The 14060-nt window shown below is 39.4% G+C and overlaps 1 protein-coding gene and 1 long non-coding RNA gene across 4 annotated transcripts in view; one reads left to right on the top strand and one right to left on the bottom strand.

The window, feature by feature from the left end:
- The window catches only part of pacsin3 (protein kinase C and casein kinase substrate in neurons 3), a 47053-nt gene extending 33988 nt beyond the window's left edge, over nucleotides 1-13065 (bottom strand). The window contains exons 1-2 of one of the 2 annotated variants that reach the window (XM_042415594.1): nucleotides 12600-12680; nucleotides 2924-2988 (exon numbers count right to left, since the gene is read on the bottom strand). The gene's annotated coding sequence lies outside the window, so the exon portion shown is untranslated. Of the gene's footprint in view, nucleotides 1-2923; nucleotides 2989-12599 lie in introns of both variants that reach the window. The other variant, XM_042415578.1, reaches the window with a different exon arrangement.
- Nucleotides 6105-8231, top strand: LOC121899861. Of its 2 annotated transcripts, none has more exons than XR_006096794.1 (3): nucleotides 6105-6377; nucleotides 6979-7322; nucleotides 7763-8231. It is a non-coding gene; the product is annotated as an uncharacterized LOC121899861 (long non-coding RNA). The 2 variants fall into 2 exon arrangements; XR_006096798.1 differs by having other exon boundaries at nucleotides 6979-7369; nucleotides 7760-8231.
- Nucleotides 13066-14060: the final 995 nt, after the last annotated feature.

Below are 14060 nucleotides of genomic sequence, written 5' to 3'. Positions count from 1 at the left end.
CTAGAGGCATCTATAAACAGAAGCACTTTAAGATACTTTTTTTTTTGCTCAAGCTGCTGTTACTCTGCCAACAGCTGGCTGTATATCAGAGCCTGAGAAACAGCTGTGTACCAGAGTGCTGCTGTGTCTCTTTCCACAATGAAACTCAGAAACTCACTGTTTAGAGGAAAAAGAAAGAAAAAAAAAAGATAACCATACTCAAAGCCATTACAACATGATTGCTATTGACAAAAATAAACCATATTATGGGTTACTTTGAAAGCCATCATCATGCTTTGTTTTGAAGAAACATCCATCTGCCACTCGAAATGGCGACTGAGGCAAGTCAGGAAGTAAAATCTCTTTAAAAAACAGTTTGTAAATGTAAATGTGGTGTTTTGGAAAGAATCCCTCCTTGGATGAGCATGGAGAAGTGCCCACAAGCTGTTTTATTAGCCTTGTTTCCATGTTACAACCCACTCTGGTGTTTGGCTTAGCTGTAGCTGAAGCTTCACTAAAATGCCAACAGGACTCAATTCTCACTGCTTTCTCCAGCCCTGGTGTCGTCACAAATGTGAGGTTAACACACACACGCACACGTCGAATGAGAAGACTGAGAACATGCCAAGGGGAGGAAACATAAAGTCATACACCATCATCATGCTCGAGACTAAAATATCATCTGAAAATGTTCTCAGACTGCTGTCGTATACAGCAAATTCTGTCAAACCAAAAACAGATCGCACTGTTAACTAAAACTAATCAGTTTTGACTCCCAAAAGGCACAAATTTTATTTAATTACAAGCCAGAAGGCATAATTAAACTGTCACGTCTCAACTGCTGCCTGAACATGTCGACAAGCCTTTAATTTAAAAAAAATATCCTTCTGCATTACTCTGATAATTAAAGGAATAGTTCAACATTTTGGGAAATACGCTTACTTGCTTTTTCCCCCCCAACAGTTACCACTCTCATATCTGCATGTTAAAGGATGTGGGTGCTACATATCACAACCTCTTGACTTTCTACTACATTATACATTTCTCAAAAAACTTCAGTACAAAGTCAAGAGGTTGATATGCAGCACAACAAGCTAGCAAAGCATTCCTGCACATGCTCAGTAGCGTCTGCCTTATACAGAACCACTCTCCAGAGACTGAAAATGTGATCGATCGTGAGTTATTAGTGTTTAAAGCCATTTCTTAACAAACTAACGTGTTTGTGACAAAGCAACATGTCACCCAGTGCAGCGGTGTGGCTCACTGATGTATTTTTAATAGTTTTTGGACAACAATGGAGATCTACAGCACAGAGGAATAAGATATATCAGACTTTGGATACACATACAATACTTGTAAGTAGGATCAATTGATTGCACACTAAGAAAAATATATTAATCACCTGCCTTATCCTTTAAACATGAAGCTATATCCAATGGCTGGTTAGCTTAGCGTAGCCCAAAGACTGCAAACACTGAGCCTGGCTCTATCCAAAAGGTAAAAAAAAAAATCTACCTACCAGCACCTCTAAAGATCAGATTAGATTAGACTTAAGTGTTTAGAAAACGTTACTCCAACCAGGCATTTGCTTATCTTTAGGATTTTCTAGGTGTGTTACTTTTTTTTAATTTAGGAGGTCTATATTTGCATTTTATACTACACCTTTAAGAAAAACCTTTGCATTTTTTGCACCATGAATTGATTTTGTAGCTTTCACTCCAATGTTTTTGGGGTTTTTTTTTGTGGGTGTATCAAAACTGTGAATCCTATATCATGTATCGTACTGACTCTATAGTTGCAACCCTGATACTCAACGTTTCCGTTAAATGACATCCACAGCAGATAAGCTATCTGGTGAGTCACAATGAAAACAGACAAGACTCAGATTCCCAACCAGGAACTGCACATTTCACCAAAACCTGTTCCACGTATAATTAAAACAGAAGTAAATAGAAAATATGTGAAACAGAAACATCTCCTGCTGATTGTGAAGATAAGCGTATTCACTACTACTAGCAGACAACAGTTTCACTCTGCTCGCTGTGAACTGACAGGGCTTAAGAGACATCTGCTTGAGACAGATGTCAGTTTAAAAAAAGGAGCACAATAGATGAAGGATAGCTCTCTGCAGACATCAACATCAATCCTTCTGATTAGACAAACGCAACATGCGCCGTCTTTGCTTTGACTTCTGATTTTCAAACTGGAAAACCGCTGCAGCTGTTTCATAACGGAAACATCAGGTTTTTCCTATCCTACATGTTTGACATACAGGAAGGTCATAAATGTGTAGAATTCCTGATCTCTTAATTTATACTTTCAACATCTGGTTTAAATACTTGTTCACAATGTTTTGGTTTTGAGTCACAAACTTGCTGTAGTTCAATGATTAGTGCGTCATGAAGCTGGTCAGGTTCAATCACATCTCAAAAGGATGTTTTTTTTTACTTAAAAGCTTACAAGTAGTAGCTGTGTGTCACTGTTAAACCAAAATGTTGGATTCAAAACGCAGAAAGCTATTCGGTGAATCATAAGGCTGGTCTACTCATGAGGTGTTTCAGCTGCGCTTTTCAGTCGCCTGACATCACGCAGGCTGTGTAACGTCCACGTTTCACTCGCACTTTAAGCACATTTTCCCACTGCAAGTGTATTTTCTTCTGTTTTACATGTAAGTCCGGTGATAGCGTGTTGCACCCTGAACGAATGCGGCTGACCGACACTAAGTGCTGTGCCTGAACGCATCCTGAGTGGACAGACGGAGGATTGAAGCTGCTGCTGCTGTTTTTACTACGCAGTATTAGAGCTGATGTTAAATAACTGCATCACAATAAGCATGATTACATACAGTGAACATACAGCAGAAATAACACACAAACCACATGTTGCACAGAACCAACACAAGTCAGCCAGAAGGGAAGAGCCCAAGAGTGACAGCAGAACTTACCTTCACAGAGACGAAAAACAGAGACGGACAGACGTCCAAACAGAAGACAGCCTTTGTCTCCGGGCCTGAGAGAGAGAGAGAGAGAGAGAGAGAGAGAGAGGGACAGACGGAGAGGAAGAAGGATCCCTCAGGAGCAGATGCGACAGCAAAGGGGAAAACACAGAGAGGATTGTTAAAACAGCGGTGCAGCCAGCAGCATGCGGTTAGATCTCCCTGCAGACAGGCGCTGGTTCAGGAAGCTGGACGAGCTGCCTGTTATAAGGCTCGGCGCTGGCTGGAAGGTGGCACATTCTGGGAGTCTCGGTGAAATGCCACACAAGGAGCCTGTAGTGGAAGTCTAATAAAACAGCAGGAGACCAGCGGCCCCTATAAGAGGAGGTCAGAGCAGTTAGCTCACACCTCTAAAATTACCTGCCGAGGCAATGAGTTGGGAGGGAGGTGTCATGTTTAAAAAGACCACATTAGTGATTTTACGTCAGTCAATTTACTGCAAATCTCATCTCGACAGATTCACGTCAGATTTTTCAGTGTTTTTCTCAAGATTTCTGCTTTTATTCTTACATTTTCTTACAGATTTGGGGGCACCGTTTTCAAATCAGTCCCCTCTTACAACTACATACACACAATTATAAATGAAAATAAAAGCAAACTCTGATGGATCATCCATCTCAAACATGTTTCCAGTCTGTGAAAGTTCATTTTAACACTGTTGTTAAATGAGGGGATGCCGATATCTGCCTGGAAGACAGAAAAATCTGCACCACTGTAATTGATGTCTGTATTATGTGTAGTAAATGGGACTAAAACAGTGGTAGTCTAAGTCTAAACCAATGGGGAGGCAATCTCTGGGCATGGACTTTGTGCCAAACTGAGGCGTCTGACGTCTAAACTATAAGTCTGACCACTTTCAAACCTGAATCAATGGATTGGCGACGAAAATTCCTACTAAAAAGTGATTTTTAATGTAAGATTTGGCCAAAGTCATGGGATTTATGAAGATATTTCCACTAGAAGACTGCTCTGAAATCCTGCTCTCAATCTGACAGGGAGAAGGAGGGAAGAGAGGCGGGGGATGGGAGTGACAGTTGAACGTAGCTCAGTTTTATAGGATATAGCAGAAAGGTCTATATACTTACAGTACATTATATACAAACTTTATATGACGTTTGGGGTTATTATCATTTATTTTACATTTTACAGTCCCCTCTTACAACTACATACACACAATTATAAATGAAAATAAAAGCAAACTCTGATGGATCATCCATCTCAAACATGTTTCCAGTCAAGTTCATTTTAACACTGTTGTTAAATGAGGGGATGCCGATATCTGCCTGGAAGACAGAAAAATCTGCACCACTGTAATTGATGTCTGTATTACGTGTAGTAAATGGGACTAAAACATACAAAAACAGCGGTAGTCTCCTTTTAACCCTTTCATGCATAGTGGTCACTACAGCGGACAGCTATTCAAAAGCTGTTTTCTTAGATATGCATGGGGTTTTTGATGGTATAGTTGCACATCAGACACCACAGTGGACTCTAGTGTGTCATCCCATGTTTAAAAAAAATGAAGTTCAAATATATTTTTTTATCCCTAAAGGGGAATAAAAAAAAGGAAAAAAATCCTCACTGAGGTTATCATAATTCTTGCATGAAGGGGTTAATTTGTCCGATAAATAATAAGGTTTCATCTTTTATGAACCCAAACTGACACAAAATCTGGCTTCCAGTGGGGCTGCATGATGTTGAGAAAATATGCGATGTGTAATTAAATTGCTAGATATTTGATAAAAACATTTAAATATATAGTTAGTTGTTCCTTCAGTTGGATGTTTCAGCTTCTCTGTGCACCATGATATACCTGCTCATTGAAAATCTGAGGCTTACAAGCAGAATTTGTGACATTTGGAGCCAATCGTCGTCACAAGCACGATGTGTAAACTTGAAGCCTCCAGTGCGACATCTCGTTTGCATTAATTAAACTTTTGAATTGAAAAATATTTGCATGAACTGATGAACTTTTCAGTGAGGAAGGAGGAGAAGGAAGGAAGGAAGGAGATGTAATTTTAAGGATTTTTTTTTTTTTTTACAAGGTAACTGAACACTTTCGGTGGAAAAACATGTCAGATACAATTTATTATTCCAAGCAGATGATTTTTATATGTCCTAAAAACATGTCTGGAGGGGATCTTTAAATTTCCAACACAGTCATGATGACGCAAAATATGTTGAATAATAAAACATAAAACATCTTGCAGTCTTATTGGCAAAATAAACTTTGTACTGCAGAGCTTTTGCTTTGGTTTCAGTAGTGATCCAGACTCGGGACTTTCATTATTAGAGGACTATAAATTTATACTTAGAACTACTGAAATAGTTTCTGATAATCTGCTTCCACTCGTCTGTATTCAGACCATAATGACATTTAGATAGAAACGTTATAAACTGCTGTTTTATTTCACATCAGCTCCGCTTTTTAATGTCGACTGTTTCACGACCCAGAGCCGAGAATCTCCCACAAAGCCTCTTCTCTCCAAAACAGCGGTGAGTAATGAACACAACAGCAAATAATGCGACACATACACATAAGCACATAAGCTGCATCATGCAATGAGGTTAGATATGAGAGAGCAGTGAGAGCGCAGAGGAAGCGAGGTATGAAGACAGACCTGTTTCAAGAAAACCAAAAGCAAAACATTCACTTACTTTATCTATCATTCACTGCAACGATGTATCGACTATGACTGACAGTGATTTATTACATCATTACCTGCTGTCGACCTGATAAAAACAAATGCAGTGAAATGTTCTGGCTTCAAAAAAATTCATATAAAAAGCTTTGAATTAAATGAACATGACAACAGGATCACGTTTAATACTGTAATTCTGCAAAAATCCTTATTTTTTCACCTTCTATAATAATAAAAATTGTCTAATTCTTATATTGTTTATTTAAGACTTAAGGCCAATAGTTACTGAACCTGAATTAATTGGTCTTGAATCCAATTAACAGGAAACAGACGATATTATGACATGTTATCTGGGATACTGGGTGTTGCAATACTGCGATAAAACTTAAATTTCATCCCTTACACATTTTACACTCACTGAGCACTTCTTTAGGAACACCTGTACACCTGCTTATTAATGCAATTATCCAATCAGCCAATCATGTGCCAGCAGTATAACGCATAGAGACAGAATGCATCTAAGTCCCGCCCACCCCAGAGGGGAAAACAATTCAAAAATGCCTAAAAGCTGCCGTGCGGTGGGATCCACTACCGACAGAACCCAGAACTAACTTTTTATAAGCTGCCGAACAGAAAAACTGAACCTTTAAGAAAACAAAAGTGGATGCAGGACTGTGTTTGCCGTGTGGTTGGTGAGACACAAACCCGACAGCCTGCAGCTCCAAAACCTCCATAAAATTGAACAGCTGTTTAATTGAAAGGTATTAAGTGTTTGTAATAGACGTTTAAAATCACAGAATAGTTAACCTGAATGGGAAATGACTGCATGTCTGCGCGTCTAATTTCCCGCCTTTGTTAACAAGCTGCAGTTATCAGCTGTGGAAAGTGTCATTCCAGCCTGTTTGCTACACAGCTGTACCATCTCTACTGCAGACGTGATGTCAGCTCTTACATTCATGTAGTGCATCTTAATATAAACAGGTTTCAGCATGTGCTATAAGCTACCTTTTCCTCTCTGGTAGACATATGGAGCTAAAATAATCCTTTGCTTGCTAGCTACAGGCACTTTGTTAGCATTTCAGCCATTAGTTGCATATTATGGCGCTGACTGTTTTCCCCTCCGGTGGGTGTGGTGTTCAGAGTATAACATGTTGTGTTCTGTCTCTATACAGTCATGCAGATACAGGTCAGGAGTTTCAGAGCTGCAGCTATTAGTCAGCTACTCCATTAGTAGCCAACTATTAAATTAATCAGCAACTATTTTGATAATTGAATAGTCATTCTGAGTCATTTTTTAAGAAAAATAAATCCAAATTCTCTGGTTTCAGCTTCTCAAATGTGAATATTTTATGGTTTCTTTAGTCGTCTGGGACAAAGATGAAAGATAACCTCTCTTTACAACTGTGCTGAGCAGAAAAGCATCTCAGAACTTGGAAGCTTGCGTCGGATGGGCTACAAGAGCAGAAGACCACGGCGGGTTCCACTGCTGTCAGCCAAGAACAGAAACCTGAGGCAGCAGTGAGAGCAGACTCACCAAAAACTGGACAGTTGAAGACTGGAAAAACAAAGCCTGGTCTGACGAATCTCGATTTCTGCTGAGGCACGCAGATAGTAGGGTCAGAATTTGGCATCAACAGCATGAATCCATGGACCCAACCTGCCTTGTGTCAACAGTCCAGACTGCTGCTGCTGCTGCTGGTGTAACGGTGTGGGGGAATGTTTTCTTGGCACACTTCTGGCCCCTTAATACCAAGTAATCATTGTCTGAATGTCACAGCCTCTCTGGAGTATTGTTGCATCCCTTTATGGCCACAATTTACCCATCTTCTAATGGATACTTCCAGCATGATAACGCACCACGTCGTCTCAAACTAGTTTAATGAACATGACAGTGAGTTCAGTGTATTTCTGACCCGAATCCAACAGAACACCATCATATCCACATGATTATTAGTGACAGTTTTCAAAGGATTCTTGTCAATATCCAAATATGAAAGCACCTGTACTTGCACCTGCAGTATCAAATTACTGACAACATTCATGAAAACCTGTTGCAGTTATTTGATATTGTGTGACTCAAATGCAAATGATCCAATGTCAACTTTTCACACTCCTACTGGCGCTGATCTCATTTCTCTGACAGCAGGTCCGCCTCCGCCGAGGCTCCGCGTCAAACCGACGACTAACCATGTGACGGCTCTCCGGCAGAGGCGAGGCGAGGAACAGAAAACAAAACGAAAGCGGATCACAGGGGAGGCGGAGTACAGCGAGGCCAGAGACTGAGTCAAGAAAGGGACAGCTCAGCCTTGTTCCCACACACGCACAGCTGTTCTCTCAGCTCATTTCTAACCATAACCACATCACTGAGGCCATGTTGGGCCAGGACTGCCTCCATGCCAGCTCTGCACCGAGCTCTGCAGCCTGCAAGCAGGATCCTGTTGCACGTGGCATGCAGCAGAGCCAAAGATTAACCCAGAACCTGCCGTTCACATTCACCTCCAGTGTGACTGTATGACACCTCGCTTTGCTCAGAACTCCCAGGATTTACTGTCTCTGACAAAATATAACTTTAGCTTAAGTTGTTAAAGATATGAACAAGGCTGCAACTAACGAGTGCTTTCATTAATTGAATCAATTGTCTATAAAATGTCTGTAAAAAGCTTCTTCAAATGTCTTCTCTTGCCTGATCAACAGTCTAAAATCTAAAAAATATTACATTTTCTATCATGTATGACACAGAAAAGCTTCAAATCATCACATTCGAGAAGCTAAAACCAACAAAATGTTAATATTTTTGCTTTAAAAAAATTAGTGAAACAGTCACTGGATCAACAAAATATTTGCTGATTAAATTTCTGTCGATTGAATAATCGATTAATTGTTGAAGCTTTAAATATGAACAATAAACTAAAAGACAATATTCTAGTAGAAGTGATCGCTTTATATCTCTGAACATAAAGTTAAAGGATCCATTTTTGAGTTTTTACATCGTTTACAGCTTACGACAGAGGCGGTACGACCTTTTTTCCTCTGATTATGTCTGGTTTCGCTTTTTGTTTTGTTTTTTTTACACATTAAGTCACTTTAGCAACTCTTTTAGATCAAAGTCAGTATAAAATGTCCAAAAGTAATTAAGCAATCTTACCTAACTAACAGGAAATAATAAATACTAGTGTTGGCTCTTCATAAAAGTAGAAAATAACAACAAACAGGTGGCAGTCGCCAGCTGGTCCGCATAAGGTTACTTTTGTTCCAGGATGACCTGCAGGTAGGACTGGACGCTGATATTGATATTGTGATAATATTGTAGGGATGAATATCGGTGCTTTGACATAATATTTCATCAATATTGTGGATATAATGAGGATATAAGTGTGTGAAGGCAAATAATAGAACAGCTGGAGCAGTCTGGTTCAGTTCAGCAGCCTTTAAAACAAGGAAAAGACTTTATGTCATATCATGATATCAATATAATATTGATATATATTGCTCAGCCCCACCTGCACTCCTTAAATTCAGACTTCTGGTGTCACTTTCTAAAGTTTTTCTTAAGCGGGCCGATCAGAGCAGAGCTGACGGACTGGGTGGGAGTTAACGTTCCGCGCCGACATATTTCATGTTTCCATGAAATTCCACTTGCTCGGCAGGATTTAGAGCCTGAAGCTGAGGGAGGTTTCTGCCTCCCTGCGCCGCTCCCCCCCCTCCCTCCCCCCCTATGGATCCAGCAGCTTTAATACCGCTGCTCGTCAGGGGCTCCCCAATCTCCCCCACATGGATTCATATTAGACAGCAGACCTCTGGCTGATTGGATTCACCTCACAGGAGTCCAGACTGATGAAATCTTTTAGTGGTTGCAGATAACTGAGAGGAGGATTTAGTCCCTTTTTTTTCCACCAGTCTACAGTCTGCTACTGACGAAGCATTTTTAAAGGTTTGAAGGCTCCAAACTGTCTGCTTTATAAAAGTAAAATCATGGGAAACGTGACTGTTTCAACAACTACAAATGTGTTCTCGATTAAACGTCGCAGAATTATGTTATCATAATTATGCAAAACCCCAAAAAAACATGATGAATAATGTTAAATGAGAGCACATAAGAGGGATTTTTTGAAGGACCACAAGTGACATTTCTCACATCTTTTACGAGGCAAAACAGCAAATTACATCCTCATCGTGTGGTTATTTACTCTCTGATGACTTCAATCCTTTCCTCAGCTTTCCGATTTTCCTCTTTTAGCTCATAGTTTTGGTTTTTCCGGCACAATGACCCGTATGGTTCTGTCTCACTCTCACCAAAAATTGTAGGTTTACATGCACACTCATATTCCACTATGACAATACTCCACATTTGATGCAGGTCATGTAAACAGCATATTGTGTTGGGATATTCTGAATCAGCTGAATGTAGCTGATTAAACCGACAGTTTGCTGGGATAAAGATGCTCAAAAGAAAAGCCCTCATTTCTGGTTGGAAGGAGAAACACGTCTACTTTTAAACATTTTTAAAAGACTTGGATATCAACAGGTTTCTGGATATGTGCAAATGTCGCAACGCCAACCTTTTTAACGAAGGAATAAATGAAAGAAGGAGTCCGTGTTCGCATGATCCGACATGTCCGCCGCCGATGGAAAACTTTGAAATTTTGAAGCAAAGAAGCAAAACGGCTCCAGCTGATCCATTTTTCTATATTTTGACGTGATAAAGGGAGCATGCACGGCTGCATGTAAACGGGAATATTAGTGGAATATTAATTTTTATCAGCCATGTAAACAGTTTAGTAGGAATATTGTCTTTTTCACAATAAGGGAATATTCTGTGCATGTAAACAAAGTCACTGTTTCCACACACACAGTTTCCTAAACAGCACTTTGCTTTCTGTATTTATTATTTCAGCATATTTAGCATCGTCATCATCATCATCATCATCACAACTACAGAGTCTTGCAATAAGAACAGTCATCAGCTCCGACCTGCAGTTTCAAGAACTTGCACAGATGACTGATTGTGGTTTGTAGTTATTTCTCAAGAAGAGCCACGTAATAAAAAAGTCTCTCAGCTTCTCAGATCTGCCAGCACATCTGGTTTTACTAAATGATTTCTCTATTTTGCTTTAATCTGTTATAATTTTACTCTGACGTTTTCTTACATTTTCTATTTTGGATTGATTATACAGTCAACTTGTTGAGCAAACAAATAACGATCGCTGTCGGCAACCTGCCCGGGAAAAACATTTAGTGACCAGCTGGTGAAGAAAACAACTAGCAGCTATAAAAGCAGATATTTTTATAAGATGTTGGCAGAGATGAAACAGAGTCGGTACTGGACTTATGTTCATCAGCAGGACCCAAACCTGACAGGTGTTTTTCTACACATGTCCAGCAGGAAAAGCAAAGGATGCTGGGACACCTGACTGGGACAGAGCCATCGTTAATGTTATTATTAGTAACACCTGCACTTTTCATACTATGACAAGTCAAAGCATCTGCTGTGTAGAGCAGCAATGATCAGCCGATCGGTAGAAAATGAATCATCAACTATTTTTATGATGCAATAATCGTTTTGAGTCATTTTTTGGGAAGAAAATGTTATTTCCAGCTTCTTAAAATATCAATATTTTCTGGTTTCTTTAGTCATCTATGACAGTAAACTGGTCTTTGGTCTGAGCAGAACAAGACATCAGAACATTTTTCACAATTTTCTGACATTTTATAGACCAAACAACTAATCAATCCATGTAGAAACTAGTCAACATTAATCATTCGTTGCAGCCCAACTGCTGTGAAAAAGGCTGAAGGGATGATGATTGATGATGATTTTGCAGCTGGCTGACATGTTGGCCATAACAAATTGATAAACTAACGGTATGTCAGCGCTTTGTTTGTTGCCAGTCTGGAGAAAAACCATCAGTTAAAAAAGGAGGGTTCACAATGTTTCAAGTCTGTCATAAAAACAACAGTCTGGTGCCCATATGAACAGCTGAAGAGGTTGTAATCATTCCTCCTGTTCATACTGGCTATTAAAAGATCCCCTTCAAATGTGTTTTCAATGGAAGTGATGGAGGCCAAAAATCCACAGTGTGTCCACACAGTCATTTAAAAGTAGATGTGAAGCTTATATGAGGCTTCAGCAGTCTGAGTTAGTCTGATCAAGAGGATATCTGACACGTTTACAGTCTTTTTTAGCATCTTTGTGTTTCCCTGTTGAGCTGCGGTGGAAGAATAGAAACAAAAAGAGGGACTGTAACGTTGATTTGAAGCTTCATATTAGCTTCAGATAAACTTTTAAATACATTTTTGCACATTTTTTCCCATCACTGACATTGTAAGTGCATTATGAAGGGATCATCTAATGGTCAGTATGAACAGGAGGAATGATTACAGCAAGAGGTGGACAATTGAGACAGACAGACATGAGAAACTGTCCTTCAAGCTAACTGTGCCAGTTTGCAGAAAAAACACTAATGCAGCTTTAAGAATGTGAGTTTTTACTTACCTGGAGAAGGCAGACGGTGTAAAATAAATAAATAAATAAAACTATTTGTTGACTCATGATATTTGCAGTGTGATTGTTCCTCTGCAGTATGTTTGTGTAGCTTCACTGTATTTTAATGCATCATTATACAACCATAATATTCAAACTACAGACCTCAGATGCATTTTGGGAGAATTCCTGAACTTCTGATAAGCATCAGTGTGTAAACATATATTAACATAAACAACCAAACAAGATCATAACCTACAAAAACAAAGACTTAAATTTCAATTTAAAAAAGGTGTTTAAATGAGTCGATAAAGATCGATACTGACAAGAATCTCCACTAAACGCTGCTGTTAGTAACCATCTGTCAGCAGCCTTATCTGACAGCTCGATGCCAAAAACACGGTAAAGAGTTTGATAAGATCTATAAAGCTGTATTATAAACCCGCATCATCATCATCATCATCATCATCATGCGCTGAAGCAGACAGGTGAGGTCTCTTACCTGGAGGAACACACCAGAAGGTAAATCCACCTGGAGCTGCAGCCTCTCTCTCTCTCTCTCCTCTCAGGCGGACAGATTAACGCTCAGAGGTGTATTAAAAATAAAAAAATAAAATAAAATAGAGCGGTAAATTCTCCTTTATGCCTTCACGAACTGCGACATCCTGCAAGTTTCCTCCGCCGGCCCCCCCTCAGCCATTTACACGACGAGAAGATCCGACCTCAAGCCTCTCCACAGCCACAAGATAATCATCGGTTCAGTGGTTTCTCTTCCTCTCCTCGACTGAAAAACTTTTATTCCTCGAGAGAAACAGAAAGATAATAATAATAATAATAATAATAAAAAGTAAAGTGCGTCTTTTTCTCCAGCAGGGAATGAAAGGCAGTTTCTGGCTGGTGGATAGTAAAGTGTCTTCCCCCCTCCGATGCCTACTGGCGTCTCTGTGTAATCAGATGCTGCTCACCACAATATCCATTCATCCTATTACAGAGTTTAACCCTTCACTGTCTGCGGCGCGGCTTAATGCTGCCTTGCAGGACCGTCGGAAAAAGCGCTATCAGAGGCTGGAAAAACATCTTCCCTCGTATACCGTGCAGGGATGGAAAGTAGCTGTACTTAAGTATAATTTTGAGATAAGGTGGGTTCAGGTTTATTGAGACAACTTAAGGAAACAAAAGCAATTGGCGGCACTAATGTAACTGTGTCCCAAATCGCCAAAACATGTCACTGAAAAACAGTTTTGTGTCAACTACAACAATAACAAAATGGTGAGTCATGCTTTGTAGAAAATATCATACACATTTAATTTCTTCACATAAAGAAAGTGGACATCTTGAGGAATTCAGAAATGTATAATGTCATTTTTTTAAATTCATGACAAGAACGCAATGACATGACAGAATTACAAAAACTGTCCCAATAGAGCTGAATTTACCCGACTTTATACTTCCACTCTTCTACATTTCAGAGGGAAATATTGTACTTTCTACTCCACTACATTTATTTGACAGCTTTAGTTACTTTTCAGATGAAGATTTGACACAATGGATAATATAACAAGCTTTTAAAATACAACACATTGTTACAGATGAAACCAGTGGTTTCCAACCTTTTTGGCTTTTGACGTCTTACAAAAAGCAGTGTGTAGTCGGGGTCATATTTCACATGTCTATGAGTTGTTAACAGCTCCACCAAATAGTGATTTTTCCCTCTAAACTTCTCACATGCTTTCATTTCAATTAATGTTCAAATTATCCAATATTTCAGCAAAAATCAAAGTTTTTGGTATTTTTACTGAAGTAAAGGATCTGAGTATTTCTTCCACTACAGCATCTAACACAACAGCTCTGCCATAAATTCAACTTTTATGAAGCTTATACATTTTCTCCTTGTGTATGTTAATGGGGTGGACAAAATATTAAGAACACTTTTCAATATAATGCACTCCCATATACGACCACC

Source organism: Thunnus maccoyii, chromosome 1 (assembly GCF_910596095.1).
Source record: "Thunnus maccoyii chromosome 1, fThuMac1.1, whole genome shotgun sequence".
Lineage (NCBI taxonomy): Eukaryota > Metazoa > Chordata > Actinopteri > Scombriformes > Scombridae > Thunnus > Thunnus maccoyii.
This window is presented reverse-complemented; position numbering and strand designations above follow the sequence as displayed.